The following is a 13,908-nucleotide window of genomic DNA, read 5'->3' on the forward strand; positions in this document are numbered from 1 at the left end:
TATCCAGCCACTGTGGTGAAAGTATAGAGATATATATTTTGTGGTGATTTTAATTTGCATTTCTCTAATAAGTATCAGTGTTGAGCACCTTTTCATGTTCATACTGATAACATACTGTTTGTGAAGTATCTTACAAGTCTTCTGATCATTTTTTAAATTGGGTTGTTAGAAATGAATCTTTTGCTGTATATATGTATTGCAAATAACTTCTTTCATTCTATGGCTTGCGTTTTAGTATTTTATAGTATCTTTCCTAAAGTTCTTAATGTGATCCAATTTTACAGTCTTTCCTTAAGTTGTAATGTGATCCAGTTTATCAAATTTTCCTGTTTACTGTTTAAGAAACACTTGCCTAACCCAAAATCATGAAGATATTTTCCCATGTTTTCATTTAAAAGCATTAATTTTTTTATCTTTCTCAGTTGGACCTATGATATATCTGAAATGAATTTTTATGTATGATGTGAAGTGGGGGTCAATGGTCATCTTTTCCATAAGGATATCCAATGGGGAAAAAATTATCTTCTGTACAGTACTACAATGTTATCTTTGTTGTAAATCAGATGATAGTGTATGTATAAATCCTTTCCCGGATTTAATAGTTTTCTGCTGCTACTGTAACAAGTTAACACAACTAACTTAATCTTAGTAGCTTAAACCAACACAAATTTACCATCCCACAGTTCTGTAAGTCAGAAGTCTGGGTTGGCTTGGCTGGTTTTTCTGCTTCAGGTTTCACAAAACCAAAATCAAGGTGTCTGTCAGCTTGGCTTTTATTAGAAGGCTCTGGGAAGAATCCACTTCCAAACTCATTCAAGTTCACAGAATCCAAGTCCTTTGGTTTCAGGACTCATGTCTCTGTGTCCTTGCTGGCTGTCAGCTGGGGACTGCTCTTAGCAACCAGAGGCCTCTTTCCAGCCCTTGTACATGGGCACCTGAATATCACAGCCAACAATAATAGTGCATAGAATCCTCCCAATACTTGAAGTCTCTCCAACTCCCACCTCTGCTGCATTTATCTGCTGCTTCCAGCCAGAGAAAGTTTTCTGCTTTTAGGGGCTCATGTGATTAGATTGAGCACACCCAGATAACCCAGGATCATCTCTCTATCTAAACATCCCTAATTGTATTTGCAAAGTTCCTTTTGCTATATAATGTGACATATTACAGGTTCCAAGGATTAGGGCTGGACATCTTTGGAGGCCATTATTCTCTCGACTATAATGAACACTCTATTCTGTTCCATTAGTTTACCCTTGCACCAATATCACTGTCTTAATAACTCTAGTGTTACAGAAAATCAATATCCGGTATCCTAAAGTCTTCCAATTACTTTGTTATTCCTTAAGATTCCCTTGGCTGTACTTGGCCCTTTGAATTTCCAAAGAAATTTTAGACTAGATCATCAATTTTAAAAAACAAAAAAATCTATGTGTCTTTTAATAAGAATTGCACTAATCTTTACAGCTATTAATCTATATGACCTATGTGGTCAATTTTAGTTAACATTTCATATGAACTTCAAAAGAATGTGTATTCTATCATTTTCCAGTGACATGTTGTAGAGTTATTAACTAGGTCATTGATTACTCTTCTATCTCTTTATTTTTTGATCATCTACTTCTATCAGCTATTGATAGAGCTATCATAAATTCTCCCACTATGATTGAGGATTTGTCCAGTTCTCCTTTTGTTTCTACCAATTTTTGCATTATATATTTTAAAACTATCTTACCATGTCCATGTAGATTTAGGATTGTGATAACTTCCTAAAACACTGACCCTTTTATCATTATAATCATACATCTTTTATATCTAGTCTTGATTTTAAAGTTTACTTTGACATTAGTGTAGCCACACCAGATTTCCTTTAAGAGTCTGCATGGCAGATCTTTATCTATCCTTTTACTTCAACCTCCCCTGGTCTTTATATTTAAGATGTGGTTCTTGAATGTAGCATGTAATTGGGTTTTGTTTTCTTTTATACAGTCTGACAAGTTTTGTGTTTCAATTGAAATTTTAGTCTATTTATATTTAATGTAATTGCCAGTATGATTAGGACAGAACAGGTAAACTGAGACTTATCACAGATGCAACTAAGACTTAAAATATGCCCCCAACATAAACTCAGCTGTTCATATTATAGTAACGTAATGTAATGTAATGCCTATATTTTATCCTGTTTTTCTAGGTAAGAATGCTAATTTGCTGCCAGCTACTCCACTGCACTCAAAAAGTTTCGAAACTTAGCTTCTACATCATCAAATACTTACTTGAAAGCCTATATTAAATCCAAAATGATGTTCAAAGTCAAACTTAGTCTCTGAATAATTTTTGCCCCATAAGCAAGTTCTAGCAGCACCTTTGACATTTTACAGTTTAATAAGGTAGCGGTATACTTTTAAAATTCCAAAGGGTAAAAAATATTTAAAGTAAGTCATACAATTTTATATTAATTTTTAATGTGACCTAGAAAAACAACTATTGCAGATGCCTTCTAAAACCACTTCTTGTGCCAAAAAAGATTATCACACACTCTCACATCAACTCAGGAATAAACAAAATAATATGATCCATTCCACCTAGGCATTTCCTCTTCTTTAAAACCAACGCCGGGGCTTCCCTGGTGGCGCAGTGGTTGAGAGTCCGCCTGCCGATACAGGGGACGTGGGTTTGTGCCCCGGTCCGGGAAGATCCCACATGCCACGGAGCGGCTGGGCCCGTGAGCCATGGCCGCTGAGCTTGCGCATCCGGAGCCTGTGCTCCACAAACGGGAGAGGCCACAACAGTGAGAGGCCCTCGGACAGCAAAAAAAAAAAAAAAAAAAAACCAATGCCTACCCCAATCCATATCATCCCTAATCCCTCATTAAATCCCTACATTTAATCTTTTCTTCTAAGAGGCCATAACTTAACCTCCAATAGACTCAGAGTTACCCTTCTAAACACAAATATGATGAGCACTGCTTACTTTTATATATAAAATCTTCAAGTGACAAACGTTGATTTTAGATAAAATACAATCCCTTGAGATGTCATATGAAGCCTAGTTTTTCATAGGGGATTAATGAATTTGGGATCCAAAAGGTTTTATGTATAATGTTTGATATCCACATGGATAATAACCAAATAGGTTGGCATGAACTATTATATAACTCAGGAAAGAACCCATGTGAATATCATATAATTATCAAAGTTCTGATTAGATATATTGCTAAAGATAATATTAGATATATTAGGAAATTAACTTTAATATGCTGGCATTCTATAGAAAATCATGTTTTTTCTGCCTCTGACTTTCCTCTTGTAGTATCAAACAGCTTGGTAATGTGCTCTCTGATTTCTACCCTATCATGTTACCTGGTACTATACTAAAAAGTTGTCACACATTACTAGCAATAGCTACAATGCATTTTTAAGTAACAAAGTGTGTTTTTCTTTTGCTTTTGAATCTTCATGATAAAAATTTCCACTTAATATCAATGCAGTTCCTTGATTCTGAAGATAAAAACACAAGAAAAAAATATTCTTTTTTAAATGATATTCATTTTCTCTATCTGATTTAAAATATCTATTGTTCCATATTTATTTACCTGATTCTGCCTAGCTACAATGTTTGGATCACAGAGGGGATCATAATAAAAGAAATTTGACTGCATAATCTATTCCTTTAAGAGAAGGATAGCATAAGTAACAACAATAGCAATGACACAAATAAAAACTAACATTTATTGAGTGTTCCCTATTTGTGTCACAAAATGCTTTCTATGCTTTATATCATTTAAAAGCTATTCCCTAGAGACTTCTTCTTCTGCATAAGTTACAGTCACAAGAAAACATCATTCTCACCCTAAATATAAGAACATGTTGAATAAACCAAAAAAATCATTATTTAAAAAAAATAATAAAGCTGGGAGATTTCTTCTATCAAAGAAACCTAAACAAAATAAAACCCAGAAAATGGAAGAAGAGCTGCTTTCATCCTTGGTACAACAGCTGTAATAAGAGGAAGTCACCATAAATGAGGACAAGAAGAAACCAGAAAAATTTTAATAAATATTTAAAGATAAGTGTGGGCTAGCATGATGGTTAGAATCTCTGGAAACCCAGCCACAAATAAAGTCTGTACCTGCCATCCAACTCTCCCCATTTTGGCTAAACTGACACCTTGAGGATATACCAACCATTATAGCCTAATAACTATTACGGGAAAGAAAGAAGCATTATGCTCAGGAATAGTTAAGGCAAAATCTTGAATTTTCAAAACAGGTCTACATTATCTTCTGCCCTTTTAGCCCTGATCATTATTAGCAAGGAAGCAGTCAAGAGATGATCACTTTCTGAGGATGGCCACATTTAGTGTCAAACTGCCTTACCAAGGTACGTGCATGAGGAGGTGGTGAAAGAGAGTCAGTCAAAAATGTTTTTAAGCTGATGTTGGAGAAGGGCAACTCAGTACTCAACAATACCAGATGCCTGTGGAGGGTACGAAACACAGAACTTCCATCAAACAATTTGACTATTGCCCCACCGAGTTTGGCCTTTGTGACAAAAAGAACACCAATGTCAGAATGTAAGTCGTTCAGAGGGCCAAAAACATGACACATTCGTTTCAAGGGTCATAACAGTATAGCCAGTCAGTTGATCTGACTGGACCACAAAACCATTCCTGAAAAAGTTATGTGAAGGACCACCAGTAGACCCAAGATGGAGTCAAAGGTCCTTCACCATGAGAAAAACAGGCCAACTTCTGCGAGGGGTGACAAGTTTGGCAGGTAGTGATGGCTTGTACATCATAAGCATATAGTACTGTATCTCTGGCCCAGTCTATGGTGGTGGATACATTAGCCACACCCAGTACAATGATGGATCCAGGTGGCCGTGGTGGTGACCTGGGCAGTGTAGGCTTGATCAGCAATTTGATTCTAGTCACTCTCATGAAAAAACAGGCCCTTACTCTAAGCATCAATATGAGTGACCAAGACCTTCCAAATGGCAGCTGTGATTTGTTTCCACAGCTGTGGTCTCATTGAGGATGTGCCTTTAATCTGCTATTCTGTAATCCTACCCAAGTGAGGCCACTGTCAATAGCCCACCACTCAGGAAAAATATAACATACTTGATCCGTTGGAGTACTGTCTAAAGCAGGGATTGGCTAACTTTTTATTTTTGTAAAGGGTGAATAGTAAATATTTTAGATTTTATAAGCCACATACAGTCTCTGGTGTGTATTCATTTTATTCGCACTGCTTTAAAAAATGTAAAAAACATTCCCAGGCTCAAAGCAGCACAAACACAGGCTGCAGCCAGATTTGGCACATGGGCTGAAGTTTGCCAACTCCTGGTCTAAGGCAAAGAAAACAACTTTTAATTTAGGCTATTGTGCTAATCATAATCAGCCCTTATGACAATTGGTCTTTCAGAGTTGTCCTTGGAGCTGGAGAGTGGCTGCCACCCAGTGGACACCATCAGTTTTTCACTTAGCTGAATCATCAGTGAACCAGGCCCAAACATTTAAGGTAAACTCTGTATACGTAATCAGGCTAAGGGCTTTACCCAGAAGGTCAATTTAACATTATTTCCCAGCTGCAAACTTTGTTCAAATCTACCAGTTGAATTCAGGTACTTTTTCCCCTACCAAAATATGACCAATATGTCTAATAAGCACACATCAGGAGCTACGGTAATAGCCACAAATGATTACGACACTCCCAGGTGTAACTGCAGAGAAGAGCAGGTAGCAAGAGAGAAAAAGGATGCTGGGGACACCAACAGCTGTAGGTAGGCTTTTTCTCTCCTTTAGCTTCTCTCTCCACAGTTGGGTTCAAGCCCTGGGGTTGTTTCCTCCCTCATGTAACTTCCAATAGATGGAAAGCACCCCAGCTCAGGGGACCTACATATCACTGCAGCTCTTCCCTTCAGGCTTTGGCACTTTTGGCAACACCTGTGGCCATCTTTTCCTCTTCACATGGGACCAGGAAGGATGGTGAATTCAGCACCTGTATTCAACAGAGCCATAAAAATTTGAGTCTCTCCTCTCCTTCAGAGTTCCCAAGAGCACTTAGTTTTTCCTTTGAAGCATCTGAGGTCAAGGTACACAGGGAAGGTGGGATAAGAGGATGCAGTCTGAGAAAGTGGCACAAAACAATAAACATGGCTTTGCATTTACTTTCAGTTTTGAGCAGCCAGTCCCATCGTTCAACCAAACCAACTTCTAATATTGTTTCTTCACCCAAAGGTCTATATCCTCACTGCTGACACAATTTATTTCACTTTGGGGGATCTGTTGATTCAGCAGCCAAGCAATATTGCCTCTGACTAGGGCCACAGGGCTTGCTAACACATTCTCAGGATAACCTTCCTTTTCCTCCCACACAGAAGAGAGTGAACAACCAAAGTACCATTTGGGCAGCTTGTTTGAATCCTGGAACTCACTGCTTAACCTCTAAACATCATCAATAGGTAGGACAATGGGAGAATTCCCTCCCCACCCAGCCCTCATGCTCAACACTTAGGTAAAGCATTGGTTATCAGTTCCCAGGGAATCTTCTCACATTTCTTAACCTAGCCAATGGGGGAATTTGTCCTCCCTCCCTAAAGCCACATCTCTATCAGCATCCGAATCTCTCATCAAAGCTACACAAAAACTACTAGAACTAATCAGTTTAGCAAGGTTACAGAATACAACGTCAATGTACAAAAAAAAAATTGTTTCTATATACTATCAATGAACAAAGGGAAAAATTTTTAAGTACCAATTACAAAAACATCCAAAATATGGAAATGCTTAGGAATAAACCTCACAATAAATGTGAAAGACTTATATACTGAAACTACAAAACATTACCGAGAAAAATTAAAGATCTAAATAAATAAGACATATACCTTGTTTGTGCATAAAAGACTCAATATTGTTAACATGCCAATTGTTTCAAAATTGACCTATGTAGATTCCAGTCAAAAATCCAAGCAGATTTTGTTGTAGAATTTGATAAACTGCTTTTGAAATTCATATGGAAATGCAAAAGATCTAGAATAGCCACAAAAAAATTTGGAAAAAGAACAAATTTGGAGGCTAACATTATCTGATTTCAAGAACTAGCATAAAGATGCAGCTGTCAAACTAGCATGGTATTGGTGTAAAAACAGATAAATAGATCAAAGGAAGAGAAAAAAGTCCAGAAACAGACCCTGATATAGGTGGAAATTTGCTTCTAGACAAAGGTGAAAACTAAATTTAGCAGAGAAATGTCAGTCTTTTCATCAAATGATGCTTGGAAAATTGGACAAACATACAGAAAAAAAAGAATTTCAATACAAACCTCACATCATGTATAAAAATCATTTCATAATGGATCACAGACCTAAAGCTTAAAATTGTATAAATTCTACAAATAAACTTAAGAAAATATTTGTGACTCTGATTTAGCAAAAGATTTCTTAGAATACCGAAACACAATCCATTAGAGAACAAACTGATAAATTGAATGTTATCATAATGTAACTATTTATTCTGAAATAATCACAGACTCACAGGAAGTTGTGAAAATACTAGTCCTGTGTTCCCTTCACCTAGTTTCCCCCAATGGTGATATGTTATATAGTACAACATCGAAGCTAGAAAAATTAACATTTGTACGTTACTGCTACCTAGTCTACAAACCTTATTATTTTCAACATTTTTTTACATGTATTCATTAGTGTATATAGTTACATGCAGTTTTATACAATTTATGGACTTAATTACTACCACAATCAAGATACAGAACAGTACCATAAACTACAAAATAACTTCTCATATTATCTCTTTGTATTAACACCTACATCCCACACCATGCTTGTCCCTGCTCCTGTGGCAACGACTAGTTTGTTCTTCATCTCAATTGATATTTTTTCTGGACAATGTTATATAAATAGAATCATATAGGTTATAACCTCTTGACATTGACTTTCTTTACTAAGCCTAAAGTCCTTGAGGCCCATCCAGGTTTTTTCATGTTTCAATGGTTCATTCCTTTTTATTGCTGAGTACTATTCCATTCTTTGAAAGTACCAAAGTTTGTTCAACAATTTAACCAATGAAGGACAGTCTCAATAAATTTCAAAGGACTGCAATTATACAAAGTATGTTCTCTGACCTCAAGAGCATTATATTTTAAAAAATCAATGATAATAATGTAACTAGAAAATTCCCCAAATAATGGGAAATTTAAGAATGTATTTCTAAATAATAACGCCATAGAAGAAATCACAAGAGAACACAGAAAATATTTCAAACAAATGATAAACATATCAAAAATTTCAGGAGATATCTATAACACTTTATAGGAAAATTTATAGTTTTAAAGGCCTATGTTATAAAAGAAGAAAGTTTAAAATCGAAGATCTAAGTTTCTACCTTAAGAAGCTAGGGGGTGGAGTGAGGAAGAGCAAACCAATCCCAAAGTAAATAGAAGAAAGGAAATAATAAAAGAACAGAAATCACTGAAATAGAAAATAGACAAACAATAGAGGAAACTTATATCAACAATTGGGCCTTTGAAAGCATTAATAAAATTGATAACCTGTGTCAAGACTGAGAAAAATACAACACACACATAATCAATATTAAGATTACAAGATTTGGGACTTCCCTGGTGGTGCAGTGGTTAAGAATCCACCTGCCAATGCAGGGGACATGGGTTCAGGCCCCAGTCCAGGAAGATCCCACATGCCGTGGAGCAACTAAGCCCTGCGCCACCACTACTGAGCCTGTGCTCTAGAGCCTGCGAGGCACAACTACTGAGCCCATGTGCCACAACTACTGAAGCCTGTGTGCCTAGAGCCCATGGTCCACAACAAGAGAAGCCACCGCAATGAGAAGCCCGCACACCACAACAAAGAGTAGGCCCCACTCGCCGCAACTAGAGAAAGCCCACGCACAGCAATGTAGACCCAATACAATCATAAATAAATAAATACATACATGCATACATTTATTTAAAAATAAATAAAAGATTTGACATACATCATGAAAGATTATACAGACATTAAAAGAATATTAAGGGGATATTATGAACTATTGCTTGCTAATATACTTGAAAACTTAGATTAAATGGATCAATTCCATGAAAAACCACATCTTACCAAAACTGACACAAGAAGAGATAGAAAACTGGAATGGTACTCTCCTTAATTAAGAAATTTCCACCTACCCCATCCCATCTAAAAAAACCATATACAAAACCTGCAAACCCAGATTCCAGCCACTGATGACTTTATTGGTAAATTCTATTAAATATTTAACTTCCCAATTTATTTTATAAGGCCAGCATAATCCTGACAACAAAATGATCAAGGACATCACAAGAAAACAAAAACCAGACACAGACCAGTACCCATGGTGAGTATAGATGCAAACATCCTTTTTAAAAATAGAAAATGAAATCCAGAAATATATATAGAGGATGATACATCATGACCAACTGGGTTTATACCACAAACACAAAATTGGATTAACATTTTAAAACCTCTACACAGATCAATGAATATATAACCTCAATAGATATCGACCAAAAAAGCATTTGAAAAAATTCAACACAAATTCATGACTGAAAAAAGAAACTCTCATTAAACTAAGGATAAAAGTAAGCTTCCTCAGTCTAGTATAGGGCATCTAATAAAATCCAATAAATAAACCAAATGCTTAAAATGCTAATAATATTAAAGTACTGAAGGCTTTCCCTCTAATTATTGGCAACAAAGCAAGGATATTCACTCTGACCACTTCTATTCAATATTGTACTGAAGATCCTACACACTCTAATAACACAGAAAAGACAAACAAGAGTAATAAAGTTCAGAAAGAAAGAAATAGCATTAGTATTATAAAAACTCTTCCAGAAAAGAAGTGAGCCCTTCCAATATAACCCTGATATCAAAATCAGACAAAAACTAAGACAGGGCTTCCCTGGTGGCACAGTGGTTGAGAGTCCGCCTGCCGATGCAGGGGACGCGGGTTCGTGCCCCTGTCCGGGAAGATCCCACATGCCGTGGAGCGGCTGGGCCCGTGAGCCATGGCCGCTGAGCCTGTGCTCCACAACGGGAGAGGCCGCAACAGTGAGAGGCCCGCGTACCGTAAAAAAAAAAAAAAAGACAACCTTTCTCATAATCATATTATAAAAATACTAAATATTAGCATATTAAATCCAGTAATTACAAAATACACCTCAGCCAAGTTTACTGGAATGCAATGTTGGTTTAATATTTTTAAACAATCAATGTTACTTACTATACCAATATTTCTCTTTTAAGGGAGAAAAACGTATGACCATCTCGTACTTGAAAAATAAATGTTTAAATAAAATTCAACATCCATTCATGTTAATAACTCTGAGCCAACTATGAACAGCTGTCTGATATCTACAACTAGTTATATCCTTGTCTGATAACTACAAAAAGAAAACATTAAACTTAATGATGAAATGTTAAAAACTTTCCCTTTCAAATTGGGAATGAGACAAAAATATTCATTATTATCACTTCTATTCAAAAATGAACTGGTGGGGCTTCCCCAGTGGCGCAGTGGTTGAGAGTCAGCCTGCCGATGCAGGGGACACGGGTTCGTGCCCCGGTCCGGGAAGATCCCACATGCCGTGGAGCAGCTGGGCCCGTGAGCCATGGCCGCTGAGCCTGAGGGTCCGGAGCCTATGCTCCGCAATGGGAGAGGCCACAACAGTGAGAGGCCTGCGTACCACAAAAAAGAAAAAAGAACTGGTGGTGCTAAACAGTACAATATGGCAAAACAATGCAAAGAACGTACAGTAAAACTATTAGAATTACTAAGCACATTTAGCAAGGTTGAAGGATGTAGGGTCAATATAAAAAATTAATTATAACAAAGATAATGATTTTTAAAATGACACCACTTACGAAGGCATCGAAAATGTCACATAACTAGGTACCATATAATGAAAGGTATGCAAAATGTCCACACTGAAAATTATGCAATTTAATTCAAAAAAATTAAAATATCTAAGTAAATGAAGGGATACATCAAATTCATGGATTGGAACACTCAACATCTAAAGATGTACCTTCATTCATTTACATCTTAATTGAGGATAGTAAACAGTAATTTAATGATATATAGTAGGTTTCAAAGTGGGAATCAGGTGACAGCAATATGCTGTATAGTGATTAAGAGAATAGGCTTTGGAGTCAGTTAAGCCTGGGTTTAAAATCTTGTTCTAGTACTTCCCACTCATTGGCTCTGGGACAAGTTACTTAACCTCAAAGAAGCTTGATTTCCAAAATTATTTGTTGGGAGAGCCAATTAATTAACTATGAAAAGTTCATTTAATACTAAACTATTTTTATTGCCCACTGTCTCAAAACTTGTAAGTGGAAGAGGTGAGCTTTGAATCTAAACAATCTGGATCCAAAGTTTTTGCACTTAACAACAAGGCTATATAGTACCTCTGAAAAATACTAGTTTGGCTAATACAAAGGTGAATTATATACCGCCATCAAAAAGTTTCCAGCTGGGAGAGGAAGGAAAGATAAGATATGAAAAAATAACTACAACAAGTAAGAACCAAATGAACACAACAGTGTTCATTTAACAGTTAAAATTAAGGACTGATAATACCAAATATTAGTGAGTATATGAAACAACGGAACTCTTATGCACTGTTGGTGGAAATTTTAAATGGTACAATTACTTTGCAAAAAGGTTTGGCAGTATCTTATAAAGTTGAAGACACTATTTGACCCAGTAATCCTAGTTATAAATATTTACCCAAGACCAATGAAAACATATACAGTCGATATTCATTATTCAAAGGATCCATATTTGTGAATTCACCTACTCACTAAAACTCATTTCTAACCCAATAAACAACATTTATAGCACTCTCATAACAATTTGTGGACATGTGCAGAATGGAGAAAAATTTGAATTGCCTGACACAAACATTGTCAGCTCAAGTGGAACAAGGCAACACTCTGCCTTGTTTTAACTCTCATAGTGTAAACGAGCATCCTTTTTGTGGTCTCTTTAGTGCCATGTTTTTCACGTTATTTTGCTTTTTGTTGGTGATGCTGCAGTTCAGAATGTCCCCCTATCATAGTGCTGAAGTGTTCTCTAGTATTCCTAAGTGCAAGAAGGCTATGATGTGCCTTAAGGTGCAAGTACGGGTATTATATAAGCTTCATTCAGGCATGAGTTATAGTGCTGCTGGACATGAGTTCAGTGTTTTTTTGTTTGTTTTTATTGGGGTATAGTTGTTTTACAATGTTGTGTTAGTTTCTACTGTAGAATTCAGTGTTAATGAATCAACGAAATATGTTAAATAACATGTCTTTAAACAAAAACATACATAAAAGAAGGTTTTATATTGATCAGTTGACAAAAATGTGATCAGAAGCTCTCAGGAACCTAACACTGTAATTCCCCTAGAAGAAATGGTTTAGTATTAGCTAGTTCAATGTTCACAGTGACTTTATAAAACATAACTACCACAAATAATGAGAATCAACTATATCCACAAAAAGACATATGCAAATATCCATAGCAGCTGTACTCACAACAGCCAAACACTGAACCTAACCCAAATGTCCATTAACCAAACAGATAAATAAATCGTGGGATAGTCATACAAAGGAATAGTACTCAGCAATAAAATGGAATAACAAGGAATAATATCAGAAAAGTTATGCTGAACAAAAGAAGCCTTACACAAAGAGTATAATTCCATTTACGTGGAAAGAATAAGAAAGGTACAATAAATATATGGTGAAAAAATTAAAGTGCTTGCTTCAGTGTGGGAGGACTGACTGAAAAGTGGCAGGCGAAACTTCCTGGAAAGATGGAAACATTCTGTATTATGAAAGGGTAAGAGTTTCATGTATGCACATAATTGTCAACATTATACAGCTAACATTTGTGAATTTCAATATATATAAATTATCTCAAATAATTAACAATAACTGAGTGGAAGGTGGACAGTGGAGGAACATATAAATGAAACAAGAATGTCATAATGCTAACTGCTCTATCTGGGTGATAAGTACATAGGGGTATATCATACCGTTTTTTGTATATCCCCTAAATTTTCCAAAATGAAAAGTTTAAAAAATAATAGGAGAAGGAGCAAGTATGTAGAGAAATTACAGGAGAGAAAATGAGATTTATAAAAGTGAAACAGTTAAAGTGATTACTTGATTTGAAGGCCTTCGTGGAAAAGTCATTAGAACTGGGCATATTTGGTGTATCTTTTTGGACAGGCAAAGGCAGGTAAGTCCATGAAGTGGACACTGAAAACAGTGTAAACAAAATCATAAAAGTACTACTAGTGTTGGGCTATTTAGGGAACAGTTTGGCTTAAGTATAAGGTCAAGAGAAAACAATAATGAGAGACACCTGAAAAAGTAGATAGATGAAATCATCAAAACAGCCTAAAATGTTGGGCCACAGAAAACACACGGGGCAACAGAAAATCATTTTGTACATTCAAGTTTGGAAACAACATGATTAGAGCTAAACTTTGGAAACTTTAATCTAGCAGTAATATGAAGAATAGTATGCATGCATTACTATGTCCCTATGAGAGACAATAATGCTCTAACAGGGCAATGACTGGGAGAACAAGGAACCAAGGACACAGGCATTTGAATTGGTAATTTGATGGCTAAGATTTTCAAAAGAACAAATATCAAGTTATACATCTTTAAAGAGGTTTAAGCACTGAGATTCTTCTCTTTAGCACAATATAATATTGAGAACACTAACCAAGTGAAAACAGAATATGTTGAAGTCTGATGCCAATTTCCTCAAGATTTACAACTGGAAGTGTTAAGTCACAACTAGCAGTATCAATCCAAATTAATGTTGGAATTTCAGTTTAGTATGTTGTTTTTAAAAATAGCC

At 36.0% G+C, this 13,908-nt stretch overlaps 1 protein-coding gene across 3 annotated transcripts in view; it reads right to left on the bottom strand.

The window, feature by feature from the left end:
• The window catches only part of GPHN (gephyrin), a 609,285-nt gene that overhangs the window by 509,633 nt on the left and 85,744 nt on the right, over positions 1 to 13,908 (bottom strand). Inside the window, exon 1 of one of the 3 annotated variants that reach the window (XM_060095977.1) lies at positions 5,897 to 5,904. The exons of the other annotated variants lie outside the window; for them this stretch is intronic. The gene's annotated coding sequence lies outside the window, so the exon portion shown is untranslated. Of the gene's footprint in view, positions 1 to 5,896; positions 5,905 to 13,908 lie in introns of those variants that run through there. 3 annotated transcript variants of the gene reach the window in all.

This window comes from Mesoplodon densirostris, chromosome 4 (assembly GCF_025265405.1).
Source record: "Mesoplodon densirostris isolate mMesDen1 chromosome 4, mMesDen1 primary haplotype, whole genome shotgun sequence".
NCBI lineage: Eukaryota > Metazoa > Chordata > Mammalia > Artiodactyla > Ziphiidae > Mesoplodon > Mesoplodon densirostris.